The sequence below is a fragment of the Oncorhynchus clarkii genome, chromosome 12 (genome assembly GCF_045791955.1).
Source record: "Oncorhynchus clarkii lewisi isolate Uvic-CL-2024 chromosome 12, UVic_Ocla_1.0, whole genome shotgun sequence".
NCBI classification, from domain to species: domain Eukaryota; kingdom Metazoa; phylum Chordata; class Actinopteri; order Salmoniformes; family Salmonidae; genus Oncorhynchus; species Oncorhynchus clarkii.
The window spans coordinates 70,422,436-70,448,387 of NC_092158.1; the positions used below are offsets into that span (position 1 = coordinate 70,422,436).

The following is a 25,952-nucleotide window of genomic DNA, read 5'->3' on the forward strand; positions in this document are numbered from 1 at the left end:
AAGAGTAATTGAGACACGTCCTTACAGCTGGCAGAGAGAGAGAGAGATAGAGAGAGAGAGATAGAGAGATAGAGAGAGGGGGTGGGACAGAGGCAGGGAGGGGGCGGAGGAAGCTAGAGTGAGGGAGGGAAGAGAGAGGGGGAGGGATGGACCGGAGGGAGGGGAGTTGTGTTTTTGTATATATTTAAGCTGACGTTGATTTGTAATCAGAAAAAAAAAGATAATCTCATCCCATCAGCTGAGCCTCTTTTGGCCTCTGTTTGTGAATGAGAGATTTGTGCTCTCAGAGGGAGAGAGGGGGAGGAGAAAGAGAGAGAGCAGGGGGGGGGGGGGGGGGGCAAACAGGGAGAAATAGAGACACAACGGGATATAGAGAGTGGAAAGGAAGAAAGAAAGGATGAAAAAGAGAGGTGACCGTGCAAAACAAGGAATAAATAATGACAGATGCAGAGGAATCAGCATCAGGCATGGAGGCAGAGAGGCATGTGCTATGATTGGCTGGCTAATTGAGTGAACAGTGGTGCTGTGAATATCTGATGGTGACTCGTGGCATGCTGGGTACTCATCTAATGAATTTCCATAAAGAACAAAGATCTTAGGATGCAGGAAGAAGGTTAACAGTCTCATTCATGTTCTGTTCCACAGAGAGTTGCGAATCAGGCGCCGAGATGGTTCAACAGCGAAGGTGCATAACGATGGGAGGAATTCCGATGTTATGTCATTGTTTTTACCACTGGTCCACAGAGTTCACCGTGCCGGTAAATTGTTTTTTCAAATTGCCACTGTCTTGGAGCTAGATTTGGGATCATGTATATTGCGCAAAAGCCGGTGTACAAAAACAAAAAAAGAGTCACGGAGAGCAATGTACAACACGACGAACTGAGCAAACAAGGCATTCCTGGTAAGTACATGGGGGCTGCCATCTTTATGCACCTTTGCCACCAAAACAACATCTCGGACACATCAGCATGCAGCACGGGGAGAACACACGACTTAGAAACAGAACAAATAGTGGAAATATGAACCGCAGAGCAACATGCCTTTACTGTATACACGGTAATGTACATATTCCATTCATTACACAAGGCAGACCGTAAAGTTCTGGCGGTTACAGGCAAGTCTAGAGTTAGAGTGGTGAGTGGGCTGGAACATAATGTTCATTAGAGGACTTAGTGTCTGGGGAAGCAGGAACAACAAGAACGAGGCTGACGCTTGGTAAAAGGTCGCAATCACAGCATGGCAACAAAAGCAGCTGTTCCAATGCCCAAGAGGAGAAAGAGAAATAGACACACATAGAGAGAGAGATAAAGAGAGAGAGAGAGAGAGAGAGAAAGAGAGAGGGAGAGAGAGAGAGAAAGAGAGAGAGAGAGAGATAAAGAGAGAGAGAGAGAGAGAGAGAGAGAGAGAGAGAGAGATAAAGAGAGAGAGAGAGAGATAAAGAGAGAGATAAAGAGAGAGATAAAGAGAGAGAGAGAGAGAGAGAGAGAGAGAGAGAGAGAGAGGGGAAAACACGATAAAGGAGGGAGAGGGGGAAGTCCCAGTCAGGCCCAGGGTTATTTGTAGGACCATGCTGCAATTTCACTCGTAAGGCAGGAGGAGTTTTGGAAAGTGGAGAGTCAAGCTGGGTGCATTTGGCCCCTGGTCAGGGAAGGATTGTATTGGTCAGGGAAGGTTGTATTGGGTTGGGAGTGGGATGAGGGAGACAGCACGGCGGTTGGTGGAGGAGGAGTGCAACTAGGTGACAGGGGGGGCCAGTCAGAGGAGGAACGCTGCCAGCCGTGTTATTCACTTTGCCTTGCTTACATGTGGGAGGACAGATCGGGAGTTCCTCAGTGGGCTTTAGAGCAGCGATTCTCAACTGGTGGGTCAAGGGAGGTTTTGAACAGGTCACAGATGTCTGAGTAAAATATAAATATATATACTATATATACTGAATAAAAATCTAAAAACGCAACATGCAATAATTTCAACGATTTTAACTGCATTACAGTTCATGTAAGGAAATCAGTCAATTGATATAAGTAAATTAGGTCCTAATCTATGGATTTCACATGACTGGGAATACAGATATGCATCTGTTGGTCACAGATACCGTCAAAGAAAGGTAGGGGCGTGGATCAGAAACCGGTCAGTATGTGGTGTGACCACCATTTGCCTCATGCAGCTCGATACATCTCCTTTGCATAGAGTTTATCAGGCTGTTGATTGTGGCCTGTGGAAGGTTGTCCCTCTTCTCGTCGATGGCTGAAGTTTAGTAGTTGCTGCCTCTTGGATCCCCCTACGGGCCTTGGCCCAGGGGCTTCAGCCCCGGTAAGCCCCTGCATTACTCCTGCCCTGAGTTTGTTAACGTTCTTCATTAAGAATATCAGAAAACTTGTATTATTGGCCATGAACGAGGTGGGAATGTTGTTCCCATGTCATATAATTGCTACATTTACTTTCAATATGGCATTACAAATAGTTTTCCAGACTGTATTTTGGCGATTATTTTTCTCCCCAGAGTTATTACAGCCCCTCCAGAGGCAAGTTCAGCCATGCTCAGCTCAGCTCTGCTCTGGCTCAATGAGCTCAGACTAAGAAGAGTGGAGGTTTGATAGCTGGTCCCATATAATGACGTAATAGTCAACTATAGAACCTCTGTGGCTGGTCCTGTTAACAGAGAAGATCATACGATGTAAAGAAACGTAGATACCTGCATACATGGAGGTGGCAAGGCTATGGAAAGGAAATGGAGCATTGAAACTATAATCCACAGCCCCACTCAGTCCAAATCCTGCCCCACCCTAATTCCTCATGAGCGCCAGCCAAGTGTTCTGTCGGTAATAAGCTGAAGCACCTGGGGTTTGGACGTCAACAGCAAAGTAAAAATGTGAAATAATTCATTTCTAAGGATCACAGAGAGGCTTTGTCCCAGGACGGCAGGTGTTCTCATAATTCATAACAGGTCACACAGAAAGAGAGTGTTTATCAGTCCTCACTTAAACTCATCCCTCTGCTCTCCACCTACATTACCTACATCGCTGACGCATCACAGCTGGCAAATACTAACTACGTGTTCACATCATACAATGATTCTGGTCATGTGGTCGTTATAGGGTTTGGGAAGGTAGCACTGGACAGGTGAGGCAGCTAGTTCAAATCCACCTGTGTATCTCCTGCCTTGCTCCTGGACTGAGGATGAGACAGACCATTGTTTAGGCACTATCTACTGGCCTGTCTGTCAGTACAGGGATGGCACTGTGGAAACCAGATGAATATGCATACGGTCATGCGTGCAAGTAGAAACACACACACACACCATAATGGTATGTGATATGGTGACAATTGAGTACAAGCACCACTATGAGATCACAGACAGACAGACGGACGGACGGACGGAGAAGGGGAGAGCTAGAGTGAGGGAGTGAGAGAGAAGGGGAGAGCTAGATTGAGGGAGTGAGAGAGAAGGGGAGAGCTAGAGAGAGGGAGTGAGAGAGAAGGGGAGAGCTAGAGAAAGGGAGTGAGAGGGGAGAGCTAGAGAAGGGGAGAGAGAAAGAAGGGGAGAGAGAAAGAAGGGGAGAGGAATAGTGTGAGAGGGAGAGAGAGAACTAGAGAGAGTGAGACGGAGAGAGAGAGTGAGACGGAGAGAGAGATGGAGAGAGAGAGAGACGGAGAGAGAGAGTGAGACAGAGAGAGAGAGAGCGAGAGAGTGTGAGACAGGGAGAGAGAGAGAGCGAGAGAGAATGAGACAGGGAGAGAGAGAGAGCGAGAGAGAGTGAGACAGGGAGAGAGAGAGCAAGAGAGAGTGAGACAGGGAGAGAGAGAGAGCGAGAGAGAGTGATACAGGGAGAGAGAGAGAGAGCGAGAGAGAGAGACAGGGAGAGAGAGAGAGCGAGAGAGAGAGACAGGGAGAGAGAGAGAGAGAGAGAGTGATAGAGAGTGAGACAGGGAGAGAGAGAGAGTGAGAGAAGGAGTGAGAGAGAAAGATCTCAGATCTTAGGGAATTAGACCAAAGTTCTCAATTGGTACAAAATATATAGAGTACTGCACACACTACAACGACTTAGGTTTAAAAATAAGCTCAACTGGACACCTTAATGAGGCAGTGAATGAACTGAGAGAGAAAGCAATTCAAATTGAAATGCCTATTAAAATTTGGCAAAAACTAATTGAATGTGTCATTGAACCAATTGCACTTTATGGCAGCGAGATGTGTCTTCCACTTGCAAAACAAGATTTCACCAAATGGAACAAACACCCCATTTAAACCCTGCATGCAGAGTTCTGTAAGATTCTCCTATATGTCCAGAGGGAAACTACAAACAATGCATGCAGGGCAGAATTAGGCCAATATCCACTAATATTAAAAAGTCAAAAAAGAGCAATTAAGTTTTGGAAACATCTAAAATACAGTGACCACCTCTCATATCATTACCAAGCCCTGCAATACCAAGAGCTGAGCAAAGAAAAGAGTCCCCTCATCCAGCTGGTCCTGGGGCTGAGTTCACAAACCTGTTCTAACGCACTGAAGCCTCAGGACCAGAACATCAAATCAATCAGAATAAAACAAATTACAACACAATCAAAACAAAACTACATTGCTTATTGGGAAACACAAACACAAGCACAAAGCAAAATGCAGTGCTATCTGGCCCTAAATCGACAATACACCGTGGCTAACTATTTGACCATGGTTACTGATCAAAACCTTAGAAAAAGTACAGGCTCAGTGAGCACAGCCTTGCCATTGAGAAGGGTAGACAAAGGAAAACCTGGCTCCATGTAGAGGAAAGGCTGTGCAACCACTGCACAACAGCAGAACCTGAGACGGAGCTGCATTTCCTGACAAAATGTCCAAAATATATAAATATAAAACTACTAGAGTGTAATTTCCCCAAATTTGAAACACTTATTTCAAGGTTCCAAAGACCTCTCTGATGAGAGTAGGCTACCCGTCCTGTTGGGGGAGGACACAGAGAGCTGTGGGTTGGCAGCACACTAGATTGCTGCCTGCCATAAGATGAGGGAGAGTGTCGGACAGACAAATCAACCTGCACATGTCCTCTACTGTATGCTAATTGTTATTTTGGTTATTTATGGTTATTTTGACCCTTGGTTATTGTTGTTACTGTTGTCCCATTGACACCTTTGATTCTTATTATATTCATATTGTAAATATCCAAAGTAAGCTTTGGTTATATGTACATTGTTACGTCATGCCAATAAAACAAATTGAATTTTAAAAAATTGAGATAGAGAAAGCGAGAGAGAGATAAAGCGAGAGTGAGAGAGAGAGAGAGAGACAAACCCGATTTATACATCACAATATACATCACACCAGCGAGATTTGTGACCTGTTGCCACAAGGGCAACCAGTGAAGAACAAACACCTTTGTAAATACAACCCATATTTATGTTGATTTATTTTCCCTTTTGTACTTTAACCATTTGTACATTGTTACAACACTGTATATATACATACTATGACATTTGTAACGTCTTTATTCTTTTGGAACGTCTCTGAGTGTAATGTTTACTGTTCTTTTTTTCACTTTTGTATATTATCTACTTCACTTGCTTTGGCAATGTTAACATGTTTCCCATGCCAATAAAGCCCCTTGAATTGAATTGAATTGAGAGAGAGAGAGAAAGTGAGAGAGACAGAGATAGCTAGAGAGATCGAGACAGGGAGAGATAGAGAGAGAGAGCGAGAGAGAGAGAGAGACAGAGCAAGAGAGCGAGAGAGAGCAAGACAGAGCGAGAGACAGAGCGAGAGAGAGAGACAGAGCGAGAGTGCGAGAGAGAGACAGAGAGAGAGTGAGAGAGAGGCAGAGCGAGAGACAGAGAGAGAGTGAGAGAGAGGCAGAGCGAGAGACAGAGAGAGAGAGAGGCAGAGCGAGAGAGAGAGAGGCAGAGCGAGAGAGAGAGAGGCAGAGCGAGAGGGAGAGAGAGAGAGAGAGAGAGAGGCAGAGCGAGAGAGGGAGAGAGAGAGAGAGAGAGAGAGAGAGAGAGGCAGAGCAAGAGAGAGAGGCAGAGCAAGAGAGAGAGAGAGATAAAGCGAGAGTGAGAGAGAGAGAGAGACAAACCCGATTTATACATCACAATATACATCACACCAGCGAGATTTGTGACCTGTTGCCACAAGGGCAACCAGTGAAGAACAAACACCTTTGTAAATACAACCCATATTTATGTTGATTTATTTTCCCTTTTGTACTTTAACCATTTGTACATTGTTACAACACTGTATATATACATACTATGACATTTGTAACGTCTTTATTCTTTTGGAACGTCTCTGAGTGTAATGTTTACTGTTCTTTTTTTCACTTTTGTATATTATCTACTTCACTTGCTTTGGCAATGTTAACATGTTTCCCATGCCAATAAAGCCCCTTGAATTGAATTGAATTGAGAGAGAGAGAGAAAGTGAGAGAGACAGAGATAGCTAGAGAGATCGAGACAGGGAGAGATAGAGAGAGAGAGCGAGAGAGAGAGAGAGACAGAGCAAGAGAGCGAGAGAGAGCAAGACAGAGCGAGAGACAGAGCGAGAGAGAGAGACAGAGCGAGAGAGTGCGAGAGAGAGACAGAGAGAGAGTGAGAGAGAGGCAGAGCGAGAGACAGAGAGAGAGTGAGAGAGAGGCAGAGCGAGAGACAGAGAGAGAGAGAGGCAGAGCGAGAGAGAGAGAGGCAGAGCGAGAGAGAGAGAGGCAGAGCGAGAGAGAGAGAGGCAGAGCGAGAGGGAGAGAGAGAGAGAGAGAGAGGCAGAGCGAGAGAGAGAGAGAGAGAGAGGGAGAGAGAGAGAGAGAGAGAGAGAGAGAGAGAGAGAGAGGCAGAGCGAGAGAGAGAGAGAGAGGCAGAGCGAGAGAGCGAGAGCGAGAGAGAGCGAGAGAGAGAAAGAGATTATTGTACCATAAGGACTATTATGATGACAAAGCCAGACACTGAACATACTGAGAAAGTGAGCGCTCTGGCTCTGTCCTGGACCAATATCCATCTGGAATGTGTTAGGACAACAGGCACAACCGAATGATGGGATAATCCCTGGGAGACGGAGAAAGAGGGAGAGCGAGAGGAACAGAATAGGGGAAAAGGGAGAATCACAAAGCACATGTTGACATGGACCAGGTCCACTGTGAGAGGTGGATTACAGACGAGGCAGGGGGAAGAAGTGATGAAAAGATCCACGGCAGGAACACTTTGTGTCCAAAGTCCACCATCTACTGGTACAAAAGGAGATGCAGCAATGAAACAAACAGAAACCATGCCAGGATGCAGTGTCACTTAATATCCTACAGATGTCGCTTTTGCCTCATATTTGATCATTTGAATAAACCCCCGACACTGACATCTAGACATGGTACTGTAGCAGGCTGTGGACATTATGACAGAGGAGAGGAGGTGGCTGTGACTAAGGCAGTGATTTATTTTGCGCCCTCTCTCTCTCGCTCTCTCCCTCTTTCTGTCCCTCTCTCTCTCTCTCCATATCTCTCTCTTTCTCCCTCCCTCCCTCCCTCTACACCCCCAAGCCCCTCACACATATCATCAATAATCTATGGGCCCTTGTTTCCACTGCCACAATTAATCCTCTATCGTTACTATAATTAAAAGGCAGAAATCCCATAAGATGGTTCAGCTTGGCCGGGCATGGTCTGGCACAGGAACTGATGAAGAATCCCTGAGCCACGCACACCCTGTAGCCACACACCCAGACACACCCAGTCAGTCAGTCAGGCAGTCCAGACAGACAGACAGACAGACAGACAGACACGTAAGCAAAGCACAACGTAATGTGAGTACCTTTCGCCACCTCCATACAGACACACATGGACCCACACACAGACAAATGCGGCTGGTATCCACGGCAGCCAGAGCCAGGCAGCACAGAGAGAGAGAGGTGGAGCTGTCTGATGCTGCAATTAGGACCACACTGTCTTGGTGAGCGGTGAGCGCACAGGGATGAATATTTCAGACTGGAGATCTCTATGGGCACCTATGATGTGTCCTGGCAGACCTACAAACACACAAACACAGACAGAGCTGCCAGGGTTGCCAGGTTTGTTGTATGCCTCTCAACTAGGCACATTACCATTAGCCTCAAAACTGATACATGAGCTGAACCACAAACTCTGTATTCATAAACTCGCTCTTTTCTCTTCACTTCCTCAGTCTTTTAATGATTTTTAGGAAGCTCCAGTGCACACACACTCTTATGGGCACAGGGAAACACACACACGCGCGCACATACACACAGATGAGCAGTAGCAGCACTCCCCCTGGTGTGTGTTCATTGTGGATGCTGGCTGCACACAGACCTCCTCCTGCCCCTTCATCCTCGGCCCCATCTCCACTTGATTTATCGCTCTCTAATACCACTGCACTAATTAGTCAAGTAATTAATTAATAGGCATTTGCATTTGTGCATATGCAATTAGGAGGCTGGAGAGAGGAGAGTGCAGATGGGGTCTGGGAGTCTGGCGGGGGAGGGTGTGTGTGTGTGTGTGTGTGTGTGTGTGTGTGTGTGTGTGTGTGTGTGTGTGTGTGAGTGAGTGAGTGAGTGAGTGAGTGAGTGAGTGAGTGAGTGAGTGCGTGCATGGAAGTTGCAGTGTAGGAGTTGCATCACAGACAGAAAAGTGAAATACGTGTAATCTGGTCAGAATCGTGGTAGTGTGGGACGCTGGGAGGTGACAGGTACAGGGGTGTGGCGAAAATACTTTGACACCCCTGTGGTAGATAATCTGACAAACCAATACAATGCAGCCAATGAGAGTCACAGTGTTGAAGTACATGTGAGTGTTGCACCTAAAGGACTAGAACTAAAGGACTACACCTAAAGGACCACACCTTTATAGAGAAAACACCCATTGAAGTGTCTCTAAATTATAGTATATATTGGGTGGTCGTCAACAGACAATGATAACACCCAGGTGGTTCATAAGCTCGCACCACTGCATTTAACCATGGAAAAGTGACTGGGAATATGGCCGAATACAAACAGTGTAGTTATTCCCTCTGTAAGGCAATCAAACAAGGGAAATGTCAGTACAGAGACAAAGTGGAGTTGCAATTCAACGGCTCAGACACGAGACGTATGTGGCAGGGTCTACAGACAATCGCGGACTACAAAAGGAAAACCAACCACGTCGTGGACACCGACGTCTTGCTTCCAGACAAACTAAACACCTTCTTTGCCCGCTTTGAGGACACTGACGCGGCCCGCTACCAAGGACTGTGGGCTCTCCTTCTCCGTGGCCAACGTGAGTAAAACATTTAAACGTGTTAACCCTCGCAAGGCAGCCGGCCCAGGCGGAATCCCTAGCTGTGTTCTCAGAGCATGCGCAGATCAGCTGGCTGGTGTGTTTGCGCACATATTCAATCTCTCCCTATCCCAGTCTGCTGTCCCCCAGTTCAAGATGGCCACTATTGTTCCTGTACCCAGGAAGGCAAAGGTAACTGGACTAAAGGACTATCGCCCTGTAGTACTCACTTCTATTATCATGAAGTGCTTTGAGATACAAGTCAAGGATCATATCACCAACACCCTACCTGTCACCCTGGACCAACATAAATTTTCTTACCGCCCCAATAGGTCCACAGACGATGCAATCGCCATCACACTGCACACTGCCCTATCCTATCTGGACAAGAGGAATACCTATGTAAGAATGCTGTTCATAGCTCAGCATTCAAGACCAGAGTACCCTCCAAGCTCGTCATTAAGCTTGAGGCCCTGGGTCTCAACCACGCCCTCTGCAATTGGGTCCTGGACTTCCTAATGGGCCACCCCCAGGTGGTGAAGGTAGGAAACAACATCTCCACTTCGCTGATCCACAACACTGTGGCCCCACAAGGGTGTGTGCTCAGCCCCCTCCTGTACTCCCTGTTCACCCATGGCTGCGTAGCCATGCACGCCTCCAACTCAATCATCAAGTTTGTAGACAACACAACAGTAATAGGCTTGATCACCAACAACGACGAAACAGCCTACAGGGAGGAGGTGGTGTCAGGAAAACAATCTCTCACTCAACATCAACAAAGCAAAAGGAGAAGATCGTGGACTTCAGGAAACAGCAGAGGGAGCACCCCCTTATCCTCATCAATGAGACAGCAGTGGAGAAGGTGGAAACTTTTAAGTTCCTCAGAGTACACATCATGGACAAACTGACATGGTCCACCTACACAGACAGTTTGGTGAAGAAGGCGCAACAGCGCCTCTTCAACCTCAAGAGGCTGAAGAAATTTGGCTTGTCACCTAAAACCCTCACAAACTTTTACAGATGCACAATTAAGAGCATCCTGTCGGGCTGTATCACTGCCTGATACGGCAACAGCACCACCCACAACCACAAGGCTCTCTCCAGAGGGTGGTGTGATCTGCATAACGCATCACCGTGGACAAACTACCTGCCCTCCAGGACACCTATGTTACAGGAAGGCCAAAAAGACCATCAAGGACGACAACCACCCGAGCCACTGCCTGTTCACCCCGTTACCATCCAGAAGGCGAGGTCAGTACAGGTGCATCAAAACTGGGACAGAGAGACTGAAAAAAAGCTAATATCTCAAGAGTATCAGACTGTTAAACAGCCATCACTAACACAGAGAGGCTGCTGCCTACATACAGACTTGAAATCATTGGCCACTTTAATAAATCGATCACTAGTCACTTTAATAATGCCACTTTAATAATATTTACATATCTTGCATTACTCATCTCATATGTATATACTGTATTTTATACCATCTATTGCATCTTGCCTATGCCACTCAGTCATTGCTCATCCAAATATTTATATGTATATATTCTTATTCCATTCCTTTACTTAGATTTGTGTGCATTAGGTAGTTGTTGTGGAATTGTTAGATTACATTTTAGATATTGCTGCACTGTCGGAACTACAAGCACAAGCATTTCACTACACTCGCAATAACATCTGCTAACCATGTGTATGTGACCAATAAAATTCGATTTGATTTGATCTGACAAAATCCATACACACGAACACATTATTTTGCATAAACTCTTCCCAGTATTCTAATACCAGTTTACAGCCGCCATGTTTGTTGTCTCCTTTAGCCTGTCATTGGCTAAAACGATGCTGTTGACATTTGCCATTTCTTTTGGCAAGGTGATTTGAAGGACAATTGGGACTTGTTGAAATGCACGGGTAAGGCAACCCGTGCCCAGCGCCCTCCATTCCCGCCTCACTAGTGCTGCTGAGGTAGGGCACCGATTTGGCTGGCAGCAGGGCGTGATGACGTGATGCCTTCCATCCCCCACCTTTGGAGTGGTGCCAGGATGCCATCCTCTCTCTCAGCCCGTCAGGGACTGGATGGGACACATTATTGAACGTGCAGAATCATGACCTCCGTAGCCACAGCTGTTGCCACACTACTGCTGACCCCACAGGTGACCCTCCCTGGTGGGTGTCTAACTGGGATCTCTGGGGAGTTGGAGAACCTGGTCCAAGGACATGAACCCATGGTGCTATTTTCTTGCTTCAAAATGTCCCTTTTCCCACCTCTCAATGGTGTGTCATTGCTGTGCCAATGGACAGACACATGCATGCCAACTGATGGTCACAGAGCTCGTTTTCCAGATTAAATTCACTAATGCCTGCCTAATGGTGAGATATTGGAGTTGGAACTTGGAATAGAGATAACTCAGAGATACCAATGACACAAGAAGTGGGGAAGAGAAAAGCAGGAATTCACAGGCTTGCACCTCTCTTATTTATAACGCCATTGATTTGGTTAGTGTGCCAACGCTCCTCCCACTCTGGGCAACCGCACAGATGCCAGCTCCAACCAACCCCTGGCCCCTTCCCTCACCGATCCCCGCCCTTATCCTGTCCCTGGTGGGGTCGCACACCTGGGCCCCATCGTTATTGCTGTGCAGGAGGACTGGAGCTCGCTCGCCCCCCAGGCCACCCTCAGCGTCTCACTCTGAAAACACCAGCGCTCAAACAACCTCGTCATCCCTCCTACCCTTGCTCACGTCTAATCTCCGATCTCGTCTCACGAGCACCTATAAATAACAAACAATCAATAGCGTCTCAATAGCCTATATTTATCTGTCTGTCTGTCTTTATTGAAGATGAGTGTCATTGATCATTCTGCCCGTAGAGTCTGCGCGCAATGCTATTTGTTTGGATTATTTCCCCCCCTGAATAGATCACTATAATGCCATTCAATTAGGTAAATAAATAGATGAACAATATCGCCTTCTGTTCCTAGGTCTGCAAATGCACCCCAACCCCCTCTCCTTGAGCACCGTTGTTTTATGCATGCTATCGTTTAACTTAACCCTTAGGTTAAATGTACAAAAATAAAAAATAAAGGCAAATAAACTAATAATATCCGTTGTCTACAACAAACATTTTTGTTCGCCCACTTTTCTGTTTCCTCTCTTTCACTCGTATTGCCTCCGTCTCAGTTTCTCTCTTTTTCTGGCTGTGTGAGCGCGAGCGCAGTGACAGATGGCGGGGCCCTCTTCCCTCGGGAAGACAATCTCTCCGAATGCGGGCGCATGTCAATCACCGGCTCTCATGTGATGGTTCTTGCCAGTGACGTGCCAACCATATGGCCTGGCATCATAGCTGGTATGTAACCCTGCCTGGTAGCGATGCCACAGTCTCAGAGCGCGCGCGCGGATAGCACACTGAAAGCACCCTGCCGCACCTATAGGAGCGTTTGCTCGCGGTCCCAGAAGATGGTCTGAACTCACGCGCTTTCCACCCCTTCAAGAGCTCCCGCTGAGGTAAGTTGGAGTGTAAACAAATCGACGAGTGACCTTCCCAATATGGAAAGTAATTAATTTAATAAATAGAGATTAATAATGCAAGGTTAATTCGTGACCGGTTTTTTGGTGGATGCTTGTGCCTCCTATAAACGTCTGTTTTGAGTTCACTCAGCTATATGCCATTTTTGAACATTTGGATTATGGTGTAGCTCTGGTTCTTCGTTTGGCACGATGTTATGCTCCATTCGTCCTTCAACTTTTAACAGCACGGACCTCCATTCTGTGTGTTAATTATAGGCTAGGAGTGCAATATAGTATTCCATGCTTATTTTGTTCAGAAAAAAGCAATACACAAAGACAAGCTCTAGTTTACCGTCTATCTCTGCGGACAATCGAAAAAATTGCAACAATCTTCCTCCTGAATTTAATTCATTTCTATAGTCAGACAGTATAAGGCATTCATTTGATTAGTGAAAAATACAAAATAAAACCTGTTTCCATGGACCCATGGACCCATGGAAACAGAGAGATGAAGAGAAAGAGAGATACATAGGTAGAGAGAGGGGAGGCAGAATTATTCTTCACCGTCAGCTAATTATTTCTGCATCTCATGGCTTAGAGAGAAGATTTATCGATGATTTTATCTGAGTTTTCATCTTGGAGAAAAGGAAAGGGTGTGTGGGGCGTTATTGAAAGTGAATGTACAGTAGGCTAATACAGACATTATTTATTTGTGTAGTTTTATCATCCATAATTATTCTATCAACAGCACAACCTTCTACATTCCAAATACATCGATATCACCCCTAAATCACGCAAGCACAGGCCATGCAAGAGGAGATTATTGTTGCAACTTAAAGAAAATACAAATCTGTTTTCTGAAATGCATTTTTTATATATATTTAACGACTGCTAAAAGGATACAAGCAATTTCCATCTGTAATTGCAAACCTCTCCAACTAAAAGTGGTTTGGAATCGCTCAGTCGTGCATACTGAATGATGTGTGAAATATTTTTCTGGTAAGGTAGTCTACATGGTCTGTTAATTAAACGTTTTTTTTTTTTTTTAAATGAGCAAATCTCCTGAGCCTGAAATTTCCAAACGAGATTTTGCCTCTGGCACACCCTCTAGATAATTAGCACCGTATTCCTCCTGGTTGACTTTGGGTCCACACAACATCACGTAGCCCAACCACAGTTCTCCAGCCTACCAGAGATACAAGAGATTTACAGTGATTTAGGGTGACAATTATGTTACTGGTTTGAGATGGTTTAAACTGTCCATCTATCATATCTTCGCACTGGCTATTTACATTCAAAATAATAATTGATAATTGGTGATAATTGATGCCATTTTCAAAAAGGCCTGGCTCAATCAACTTCGCATTTTTGGATTATAATATTTGGAAGATATTCTAATTGGCGTTTGGGTAAGATATTTACACATTAAATCGTTATTGAGTGTCATAATAACAATGTAAATTATTATTAATATTATTATTATTATTATAATTATTTATTGGCAATCAAAATGGATCTTTGTGGATAATATTAACCCTTGTTATCCTATAGTAGGATATAAGGTTGAGCGTGATAAGACAACAGCGGCTCTGCAGGTGTGGTAGAAGTCATCTCAATGTCACATTTTACAAAAAAATACGATAGCCTATTAATTCAAATAATTTCCGATATCCACACACAATATTTTGTTATCTTCTGACACGATGATCAACACCGAGGTAGAGACACTGTACATATCCTCTTGCCATGCTTTTTTGTGGAGGTGGGTAGTGCGGTGGAATAGTGCTGGAATGTAGCCAGAAGTATGTGGGCGTCGGGGGGGGAGTGAAAGTAGGGGCACGTTGCTTCACAGCGCGCCACACGGGTCTGTAATGTGGCCTCTGCTGTTGAGACCCGCTGCGCGAGGGCAAGGGGAGCACATGGACGACAGCAGGGAATTAAATAGGGGACCGGTTGGGCGATAGACCCGGGTGTTCACTGAAATGTTTCCTATGGCATGCTGTTTTATTTAGTTCCTCCCAACACGTATCATTTCAGTCTTATTAGGCTATTCATGTCCTCTGCCTTTATCATGAAGAGATATTAATCCACATTTTAGTATTATCCCATTGTTGTTGAATGCATTTCATTACATTCTTCTTTTTACCTTTAGCCCTTTTCTGATTTGAAATGTCCTCACACAACGTCCTTTATTTCTTTCAGTGCCGCAATGTTGACTAGGCTGTTCAGTGACCCGTCGCTGCTTCCCGACATGCAGAAGTATTCGGCCTGGGCAGAGGACAGCGAGAGCGAGGACTCGAAGACCAAGGAGGATGAAGATCACTGCCGCGTGGGCGATGACGACATGGATGTCCCGGACCTGAGAAGCAGCCGGGCACATTCTGAGATCGGCGGTGAAGACGAGGACGACGACGAGGTGGATGAGGACGAAGGAGAGGACGGTGCAGAGGGGGACGGGCCCAAAAAACGGGGCCCTAAGAAGCGTAAAATGACACCTGCCCGTATCGAGCGCTCCAAGTTGCGTCGTCAGAAGGCAAACTCACGGGAGAGGACGCGCATGCACGATCTGAACTCTGCGCTCGACAATCTGCGCAAAGTCGTGCCCTGTTACTCCAAAACGCAAAAGCTCTCCAAAATCGAGACTCTCCGTTTGGCCAAGAACTATATCTGGGCCCTCTCTGAGATCCTGCGCTCCGGGAAGAAGCCGGATATTGTGTCCTACGTGCAGACGCTGTGTAAAGGATTGTCCCAACCCACGACCAACCTGGTTGCGGGTTGTCTGCAGCTCAACTCCCGAAACTTCCTAACGGAGCAGTGTCCGGAGGGGGGACGCTATCCCAGCTCCAACTCCTTCTCCATGCATCCTTACCCCTACCAGTGCTCCCGCCTCTCCAGCCCTCAGTATCAGTCTGGTTCCAACTCGCATCCCTTACGGACACAAGGGTACTGCTCAGCCTACGATTCACTGTACGGTGGCAGTGGATCTCCAGAATACAACAGCCCAGAGTATGATGGGCCCATCTCCCCTCCCGTGTGCATCAATGGCAACTTTTCTCTGAAGCACCAGGGCACTACGTCCCCCGAGGTAGCCGAGAAAGGCTACCATTACTCTATGCATTACTCCGGCCTGGCCGGCTCTCGCCCCACTGCTGGCCACATATACGGTTCTTCAGGTGTGCGGAGCAGCATCCACTCTGAAAACGTATCGCCTTACCACGACATGCACCTGCACCACGAAAGGGCCCCCGTCCCCGTATACGATGAACTCAATGCGTTTTTCCACAACTGAAACGGCAGTAATATTGCCATGCGTGAGAGTCTTCTTGCAATCAACAATCAATTAGTTGCCCACCTTTGGCAAGGAGCGTGCACGGTCACCCCCCAGCCCCTACCCTAATACTTAGTCTCAAAGGACTATGACACCAGACACTGATCATTGTGGAAAAAGCGTTTTATTTATTGTTTTTCTATGTCCTTTTATATAATTGTATTTATTTTGTTTCTATTCTGTGACGATGGGATGCTGTGAAAATGTTGCATTTGAAATGGAATGTGTACAGATTTGACGGTGATTGACGTATGGGTTATTATTGAAATTGCTAGATGAACAGAGTTAAAATGCAACCGCATAGTCACGTTTATAACATTGTAACAACCGATGATGCTGTAACTAATTTGGAAATAATAGCCTAATATGAAACTAGAGGATTCAATTAAGAAGCAAGCAGTGCACTTAAAAGCAAGCATGTCGCAGAGATAGGAAGATATATATTTTTTAAATGTCGGCAATTGGCAACAGCTATGTCTGAACATTAAACACATTTCACATCTATGCAAGAAATAGCCTACGCCAAACGAGTATACAAGGACCAACTATAGGCTATATCTAAAATAGTGTACATTAAATCATTCATTTAAATATTCTCAACAATATACTTTCATTGCTTCTCAGCCCCTATTCTGACTTACCATAACACACACGGTGGGGAATTGCTTGACGTCTATTTCTGTTATTGAGGGACATGGATTCAAGTCACCATAATGACACAGATAATACCATTTTCGATCCCTAGAATACCACCAATGGATAAGGAAAAGCAAAGGAAAAGCAAACACTACTTGGCAGAGTAGGCCTATAAGGCTAAAGCCAACATTTGAAATGAACGATTCTAAAGAAGCAGATATGGGCTCATGCTACCGGTTCCGGATGGTCAAGTCCTTCTAATGTAAACGATTCGATAGTGTTTACGTTCATTAGATGAGGCTACCTTTGATGGATTTGCAAGTTTGCACTAGATTTTAGATTGCATTTTAATGCAATCGAAAATGGTTTAATGTAAGCCAATAGCCTTTGCCTTTATACATCTACTGGCCTTTATACATCTACAATCCTGTCAGTGACTGGACGGAAAATGGGACAGGCCGACATTAAAATATGCTAAACACAATATTTCATGTCATGCCACAGGAACAAATATGGCAAGTCAAGTAAATCAATCGAGCACATTGACATCTAAATCAATCGAGCACATTGACTTGTTGAATAGGACTATTTCTAAAAGTGTAAGGGCCAGGATTTAACACTCAATTTCGAAATAGTCGAAGTTATATCAGAAGGTCGATATATTGCACTGAAATAACATGATTATTACTATTATTGTTATTATTATTTACAAACAGTTTTATTTCATGCATAATTTAGCCTATAATAACTAATCAATGCAAATATTTCCACTAAGGGTCCCCAGAGTCGTCAACATGTGTTGCATTTTTCATTGAAAGTGAAAGTTGAAACTTTGTATTTAAACAATGTGTGTGTGGTAAAATAAAATGATAATACATGAACTTGCGCTACATCATTTCATTTTAAACCTATATCCAAGTTCTGTAAACGTTATCTTTTCTCGTTGAATTTGATCCATTACATAGTGTACAACAAGTATATTCTGGCTAGCAGGTTAAATTATCAGCATAATAATCAACTACGTAAGGACTGTATTATATTCTTCCTATGATTATTCTCATCATTGGAAATGCTCTATGAAAAGATGACGCAGTGTGGCCTGGAAAAGAATGGGTTTACTATTTAACATCCCCATATCGCTCATGCTTTCGGTAAGTGCGTTGACCGATTACAAGAAGTAGCGTCACTTGACATGTGACTCTAACAGGTTCGGCCGGCTATATCCAATGGTTTAATATGGCAGGCATATCAATAAGTTGCTGTAAATCCCATTCTTCAATTAAGCCCACAAAAAGAGTTGCAGAATGATTTCGAAACCATTTTCGAAAGACTTCCACTGTGGGAGATGCTAGCATTCCTAATGATTAGGCATGGAGGAAAGAACGGGCATTATAGGATCTAATCAACAGGCCAACACCATCTTTCCAGAACACAACGAACATATTACAAAGACAAATGTGTCAACGAAGAAGCCCTGCAATGGACTCTAATGAGTTGAACAGCAGGATCTGGACAGATTGGGAAACGGCCTCCGGATCTGCAGGCGAGCCAAAATCCCTAACATTTACCAAAGGGCCTGTCTGAAGCTTTCGGGGATTTCTAGGATGGTCAAATGATACGGGAACCGTTATAAGCCTAACAAATTCCTTTAAAGGGAGGGACTGCTATGACAACTAACTTCTAGATCAGGGGTGTGCAACTTTGATGTGGGCGGGGTCACAAAACATAGGAACTCATCATGAGGGGCCGCAGTGGCTCGCGGGTCTGCATACCCACATCCATACCCAGATGCAGTCAGAGCCGGTTCAAGTCTTTTGGGGACCCTCCCACCTTGCGAGCAATACATTTTAGCACCCGACTTTACAGCGAAGAGAAAAACTTTACGTTTTACAGTTCATTTCCTGAAATTGTACACATTTTGCCAGGGGGGTAGAGAAAATGTTGCCATTTCAAAGCAAGTTTGCGGCAATTCTACATATTTTCCAAGACAAATCTTTGCAGTTATGCAGTCTGATGATCAATGGTGCCCATCCCGGCTCTAGATCATGCGTTTGTGTGTTTTTCGGGCTTCTTTTGCGTTTGTGCATACAAGCAGCAGCCTGCTCCCTTTGAGCGCATGCCAGAATATTCTTGGCATCAAAGGTAAACTTGACTCAAACGGACACAAGAGTCACAATGCACGGGATCGAGGCAAATGGGCGGTGTATATGTATATGATATTATTTTTGAAAGGCGGAAGAAATACAGGCGACTAAAGCCCTATTCATTGACATTAAATTATCGAAAATTGTGGCCCAAAAAAGCACGAAACATACAGGATTCCAAACTAGTAAAGGATATAATTTGTCATCAAAACACGGCATTGGAAAGAGGCTGAAATACTTCGGGCAGCCGAGGACCTTAATACAGCCCATGTACTCCATGTTGGAATGTTTTGGGAACAAGCAAATGAAAGTCATGTATTTGCCACAGCGCATTTATTCAACGCCACCTTTATTACTCCACAGATAGCCTACCCGGATGGACTAAGCAGGACATCATAACATCCATAACTTTCACACACACACACCGAAAGAGAAAGAGAGAGAGATAGAGAGGGACTTTTGTGAGTGCAATGTTTACTGTTCATTTGATATTGTTTATTTCACTTTTATTTATTATCTATTTCACTTGCTTTGACAATGTTAACATATGTTTGCCATGCCAATAAAGACCGCTGAATTGAGAGAGAACTCTGCCAAAAATATCCTCCATATACAACGTAAAACATCAAATAATGCATACAGAGTAGAATTAGGCCGATACCCGCTAATTATCAAAATCCAGAAAAGAGCCTTTAAATTCTACAACCACCTAAAAGGAAGCGATTCCCAAACCTTCCATAACAAAGCCATCACCTACAGAGAGATGAACATGGAGAAGAGTCCCCTAAGCAAGCTGGTCCTGGGGCTCTGTTCACAAACACAAACAGACCCCACAGAGCCCCAGGACAGCAACACAATTAGACCCAACCAAATAACGAGAAAACAAAAATATAATTATGACACTTTGGAAAGAATTAACAAAAAAAACTGAGTAAACTAGACTGACCCAAACTTAAGAAAAGCTTTGACTATGTAAAGACTATTGAAAAAGGCTGCTGTAGGCATCCCTGGCTCTCAAGAGAAGACAGGCTATGTGCACACTGACCACCAAATAAGGTGTCAACTGAGCTGCACTTCCTAACCTCGTGCCAAATGTATGACCATATTAGAGACACATATATCGCTCAGATTACACAGACCCACAAAGAATTAGAAAACATGCCCAATTTTGATGAACTCCCATATCTACTGGGTGAAATACCACATTGTGCCATCACGGCAGCAACATTTGACCTGTTGTCACGAGAAAATGGCAACCAGTCAAGAACAAACACCATTGTAAATACAACCCATATTTATGTTTATATATTTTCCCTTTTGTAATTTAACTATTTGCAGATAATGTGACATTTAAATGTGTTTTTTATTTTTGAACTTTTGTGAGTGTAATGTTTACTGTTAATTTGTATTGTTTATTTAACTTTTGTTTATTATTTAGTTCACTTGCTTTGGCAATGTTAACATATGTTTCCCATGCCAATAAATCCCTTAAATTGAAATTAATTGAGAGATAAGAGATTTCCATTGTGCTTGACTTTGAGCATTTATTTTGCCAGGCGTAGCTAATTCTCTAGGTCACAGTTACAGCTTTTAACCTTTATCAAAAGTGTAATGTGTGATTGTATTCCCTTGATAAAAAACTTTTTTCGTCGATTTTTGTTTGTCAGAAAATACAGTAGACTTATTGTTTCAACTGAAATGATTTGTTTTTAATTAATCTTTACACTAACCTTATTTGATTTTACACCTTAAAAAATGTATATGGTGCATTCTTATGAGCTACATTTTGGGATTTTGAGTAAAATGCACTGAATGAACGTGTATTTGAATGTGCAAACATGCTTTTCAAAATTGACTATCAACTAGTTGAATGGCCTCCCGCACTGTCTAATGCTTTTGGTATTGATGACTGCACTCAAATATTTATACGTTTCAGTTTTTAGCATAAGCACATTAACAACAGTAAAACATTCATATTCCTAAATATATCTATTTTTTAATTCACACGTCTCCATCACTAGATAATAGCCAACTATCTCTCAAAATGTAATGGAGCATATAAGACATCGACTAAATTCACGGAGGGGATTACTTCCTGACTATCAACTATAATTAAAAACACATTGACATGTGCTGTAAAGTAAATATCGGAATGAGAAAATAAAATGTAATTTAAGAGACAACAGGCCTAGTCCCAAATACGATCATTGTCAGGCAGCTCGGGCGGTCTAATATTGTCGTCGCAACTCTTGAACTCTTCATGACGCTTATTCAATGCCATGTTAACCTGAAGAAAAGAAAAAAAGAATGACATTCATTTGTATTATTTTTGAACACACACGTGTGATTGAGGCAAGCCTTCAATGCAAGGGGCAGCAGTTGCCCTCGCGCGTCCCTTGTGCATGAAACGATGCCACCCGGCTTGGTTTGGAGCACTGCCCCGGGTCCCATATGTTCCTCAAAATGTCCAGGGTGCGATTAGCTGAGAACACTCCTGCTCACAGAAGAAAGGGAGCTGGACTTGGGCCGTGGAGTGATGATGACCGGCAGCAATGTAGGCCAGCACAGCCAACAGTATAAATTGAGAACAGCCTTGTTAAAAATATAATAAAAACAACATATATATGGACAAAATGTATTTTGTAGCCCCAGTTTTATTGTTATCCATTTGCATTAGAGGCTAGACTAAAACTGGTGTGGCATTTGGACAGCAATCTAAATTGAAAGTTTAGCTACATTTTACACAAATAGACTAAAAAACAAATATAAAAACGAACATAACTACATATCGGATATCAGCCTATAAAAATAGACAACTTTACTTAATCCCAAAAGCAGGCTATTTTGCACGCAGGAGATCTTCAGGTGCATGAAATGGGAATTAGTCTGATGTAGCCTAGGCTCAATCCAGTGCATTTATCTCAGTAATACTTGAGTTTGCTTATACAGTATATGTGTCTAAAATCATCTAGGCTATTTTTTAGGCTAGTCTATTCCTTTCTCTCGTTTCAAACCAAACACTGATCACAATTCACTCGCGCGTTTCATTCTGCGATGACAGTGCGCGAGAGGACGTGAAATAAACCAAAGTCTAGGCTTCGTGGTCATTGATGCATTCCCTTACACGTGACTGTGATGTGACTAAATTGTGCCTTCACTCACTTTAGGATAATACAATTACCGGAACGATTTTGGCAATCTTGACAAACTGAATAAAACAGTTGTGTGCAGAAAGTTGAGTACAGCATGATGTATTGCATAAAAAAGGTTAAATAGCATATGATAATGCTATAGGCGTAGTCTATTCTTTAAAATGCGTTTTTAGGCAAATCAGCAAAAACCGAAGTGTGCTGGTGCGTTTATTGAGTCAGTGCAGGCGGTGGAGCAGGCTCGAGCCAGTTGGAGAGGGCATCTATCAAAATATTCCCCCGTCCGGCGTTAGGTGCGCGCTTTCCAGAGGCGGAAGTTGGCAGCCATGCAGAGCTGCGTGTGCCAAGTTCCTTAATGTTCCCCGGCACCAGCACGAGCTCTGGAGAGGACACCCGCGCGCCTCGCCGCTGCCTTGTGCCAGTTTGCCGGCCAAAGTGGCGCTGCTGGGAGGAGTCTGTATTTCTTTCCTAATTTCACGGCATCTGTTCATTATCCAGCACGTTTAAAAAGAAAGTTCTTATTCTGACTTCAAAACACACACACCGAGTAAGTGCTGAAGAAATTCTCTGGTGAAAATGTCTTCATGCTGTTTTGATCAATTGACATAGCAGGAATTTACATTTTGGGACTGTTAACGAATGTGTTATCTGGCTAAAACTTTGCATTACAATCATTCCCTTATTTCTGCCCGAACCACGACTGATGCCGACACCCTGTACAGAGTGGCAGAAGGCTACTCTTCTGCACAATGGAGAGAGCTCCCGATCTGGGCGAGTGCCTAGGCTATCCACGAGCTCGCACAGGTGATAGGATGGTTCCCACACGTCAATTCATATTCTTTCTAAACATTCATTTATTTTAAAAAATATGTATGAAAATATTTTAGGCCAACGTAAACTGTGGCCTTACAGTAACTCCTCTCTGCCCAGGATGGTGTTTATTGTTGACCACCAGCAGCACAATCCTCAGCTCTTGAGAGATTGAGGGAGTCACTGCAACAGAAATGGAATAGAGATCGTATTGAAGGCTACGAACTTCACAAACCGAACACACAGTACTCCCGTGCCCTCTGCAAAGTGAGAGAATACTCGCTGTTTAAATTATCGTGTGTGCCCACTCCTTTCTCGCTAAACTTGGTGGAAGATATCAAAGAAAAGTGTTTGTCCGACATAACAGGCAATGTAGTGCGATTATCAAAATGTCACAAGTATCCTTAACTGGTGTGAATTCCAATTAACAAGTCTAAATATTAGAAATGCTAATTAAACAGGAAACATTTAAGAACCTATTGGCCTACGTATAATACTGTGTATCAATAAAATACATAATTTTTTTATGTCATTATCATAAAAGCTACAGGAGAGGGCTTTTTTTTAGAAGAGACCATGATGCTGAAGGTAAGTAAAGGAAATCAACATCAGGTCATATCTAGTGCCATTGGACACACACACACACACACACACACACACACACACACACACACACACACACACACACACACACACACACACACACACACACACACACACACACACACACACACACACACACACACACACACACACACACACACACACACACACACACACACAGAGAGAGAGGGAGAGGGAGAGAAAGCTTACTTTAAATATCTTGCCTCTCACATAGTGAATACAAGCATGCACACAATCCGACACAGCCAGCCCCATGCATGCACTGCTCAGCCCCAGTGCCAGACTGTACGCCAGACAAGGAGGCAAGGCTGTCACTGGCAGGCGATTCAGTGGAAATTCCACAACATCTGTTTGTTATCGCACAATGGGGCACGGCGGTGGGGCACGGGGCGACGGGGGCAGACGAGGCAGAAGCTAAATGGAGAATCTGCTACTGTTGGACTGAATGCCAGTGGAGGAACGAGGGGGACAACAGGAAGGGTAGCAGGGAGGGTGACAGACAGGGGTGGAGATTAGGAGGGGTGCCAGGTAGGTTTGGAACCTTAGGGGGGTTGCCACATAGGTTTAGAGGTTTTGGGGACAATGCAGGCAGGGGTGAGATTGGGAAGACACCAGGGAGGGTGAGGCCTATAGGGGACAATGGCTTGGTAACTATAGTTTATTGTTTACTCTCTGCAGATGGATGCTTCCATCTGACAACTGTCAGTCATCTCTGTCGAGGGCAGTGCAGCTATGTTCTAGCTGGTCACCAGTGAGACCCTCCCTGGGTTGGGCGTGGTTGAACCATGTTTAGGAGGTTAAGTAGGAGTGTGCATGGGGACACTGTTGGATCAGAGGGGGTAGCTGTGGGTTGTTGCTGGTCTGCACAGATGGCATGTGTTATAGGATTGTGTGTGAGTGTGCTCTTGCGTGCTTGTGTGTGTGTGTGTGTGATAGGGTTGGATGATGCCACGGTCACATGGGTAGCAGTAATTGGCCTCCATATTGACCAGTTTGCAGTACTGGGGGGGCGGGCAGTCTCCCAGCTGGACCTGTCAGACAGCATCCCATCCACCTCACTGATCACCCCCCTGACGACCTCTCCACCATCTTCCTTTTCTCTTTTTCTCCATCCCTCCTGTCCTCCAGCACCTCTCCTTTCATCTCCTGTCTTCTCCTCCTCTCTTCTCCTCCCTTTCATATCCTCTCCTACACTTCACCACCTGTCCTTTCCACTCCTCTCCTCAGCTCTACCCTCTCAACTCTCCTCCTAGTCCTCTACCACCTCTTCACTCCTTAGTGTTCAGTTACATGTAGGTCACTAACAATAATATAAAAAACGTGTAATTAATGTTCCATGTATTACTGGACTAATACCGACGTCTCAGCTCTCTGAATACAGACAGGTCGTGAAGGTTTGCTATGAGCAGTCTGAAGGCTCATCCCCAGCTAGAGGAAGCCATGCCCAGCCTTGGCATTCGGGAGTCTCCAGGTACGTAGCAAGTCTCTCCATCGTCTCTCCTTCACTCTTATCAGCCAGGAAACATGGAGAGTTGGCACACACACCCTGGGAAAAGGGTGGGAACAACAGGGGGTCGGGAAACACACACACAACCCTTCCCCTCGGCACAGACATGGGAGCCGATGCTGTCGCTAGGGATTCTGGGATGGCTGGCTGGCTTTGGGAGAGAGATGGGAGGACTACAGGAAAACAGTGCAGATGCAATAACTTAACAACAGGCCCACATGCTGTGTTACCTTCTGAGAGAGAGAGCAAGCGAGAGAGAGAGAGAGAGAAGAGGGGAGACATAGCTGGCAGACTGATATGAAGTCTTGTGCCAAGTAAAGTGCACATGGGAATAGGTGTGTGTGTGCTCTACATATGCATGTTAATGTATGTGTGTGCGTACGTGTGTGTATGTGTGTTTCAGAGAGTGTTCATGTGAATATGGCCACCGAGTTGCGCTATGTGTGTAGGAGTGAGTGTGTGTGTGATTGCACTAGTGCATCTGTATGTATGCTGTGTGTGCATGTGCAGGAAGGGGGGAGGAAGAGGGAGAGGATGGGGTGAGTGCACGTTTAAATTCTGTGACATCTGTTCATTACAAGTAGAGTGTGTTTATTTTTATACAGCGAGCCACAAGCAGAGAGCTCAATTGGCACCTCTGGTTAATGTAGCAGCCTGCCTCTACTGCACAGCAAATTAAATATTTAGTGGCAGACAGAAAGAATGAAGAAAGAGGCAAGGACGAAGGGAAAGAACGAGAGAAATTATAAGATAATGTGACAAAAATGCACACACACAAACAGGGATAAGCATTGCATCGCACACTCAAAGTCCCTGTTCTAATTGAATTAAGCAAGGAACAGAGTCTGACGAATCCAGAACACACCCTAACTCACACCCATATGAGCAGTATGATGTGATGTGTCAGAACATACATTACAGTTTGTGGTGAAAACAGGCCAGGGTGAACTAAAACAGGACAAAGGACGGAAAATACTAAACTATAGCTTGTGTTCTTGATTTGATTTCATAT

The 25,952-nt window shown here is 44.5% G+C and overlaps 1 pseudogene; it reads left to right on the forward strand.

Moving 5' to 3' along the window:
• Window positions 1-12,561: 12,561 nt before the first annotated feature.
• Window positions 12,562-16,314, forward strand: LOC139422202 (neurogenic differentiation factor 2-like; annotated as a pseudogene).
• The last annotated feature ends 9,638 nt before the right edge of the window (window positions 16,315-25,952 follow it).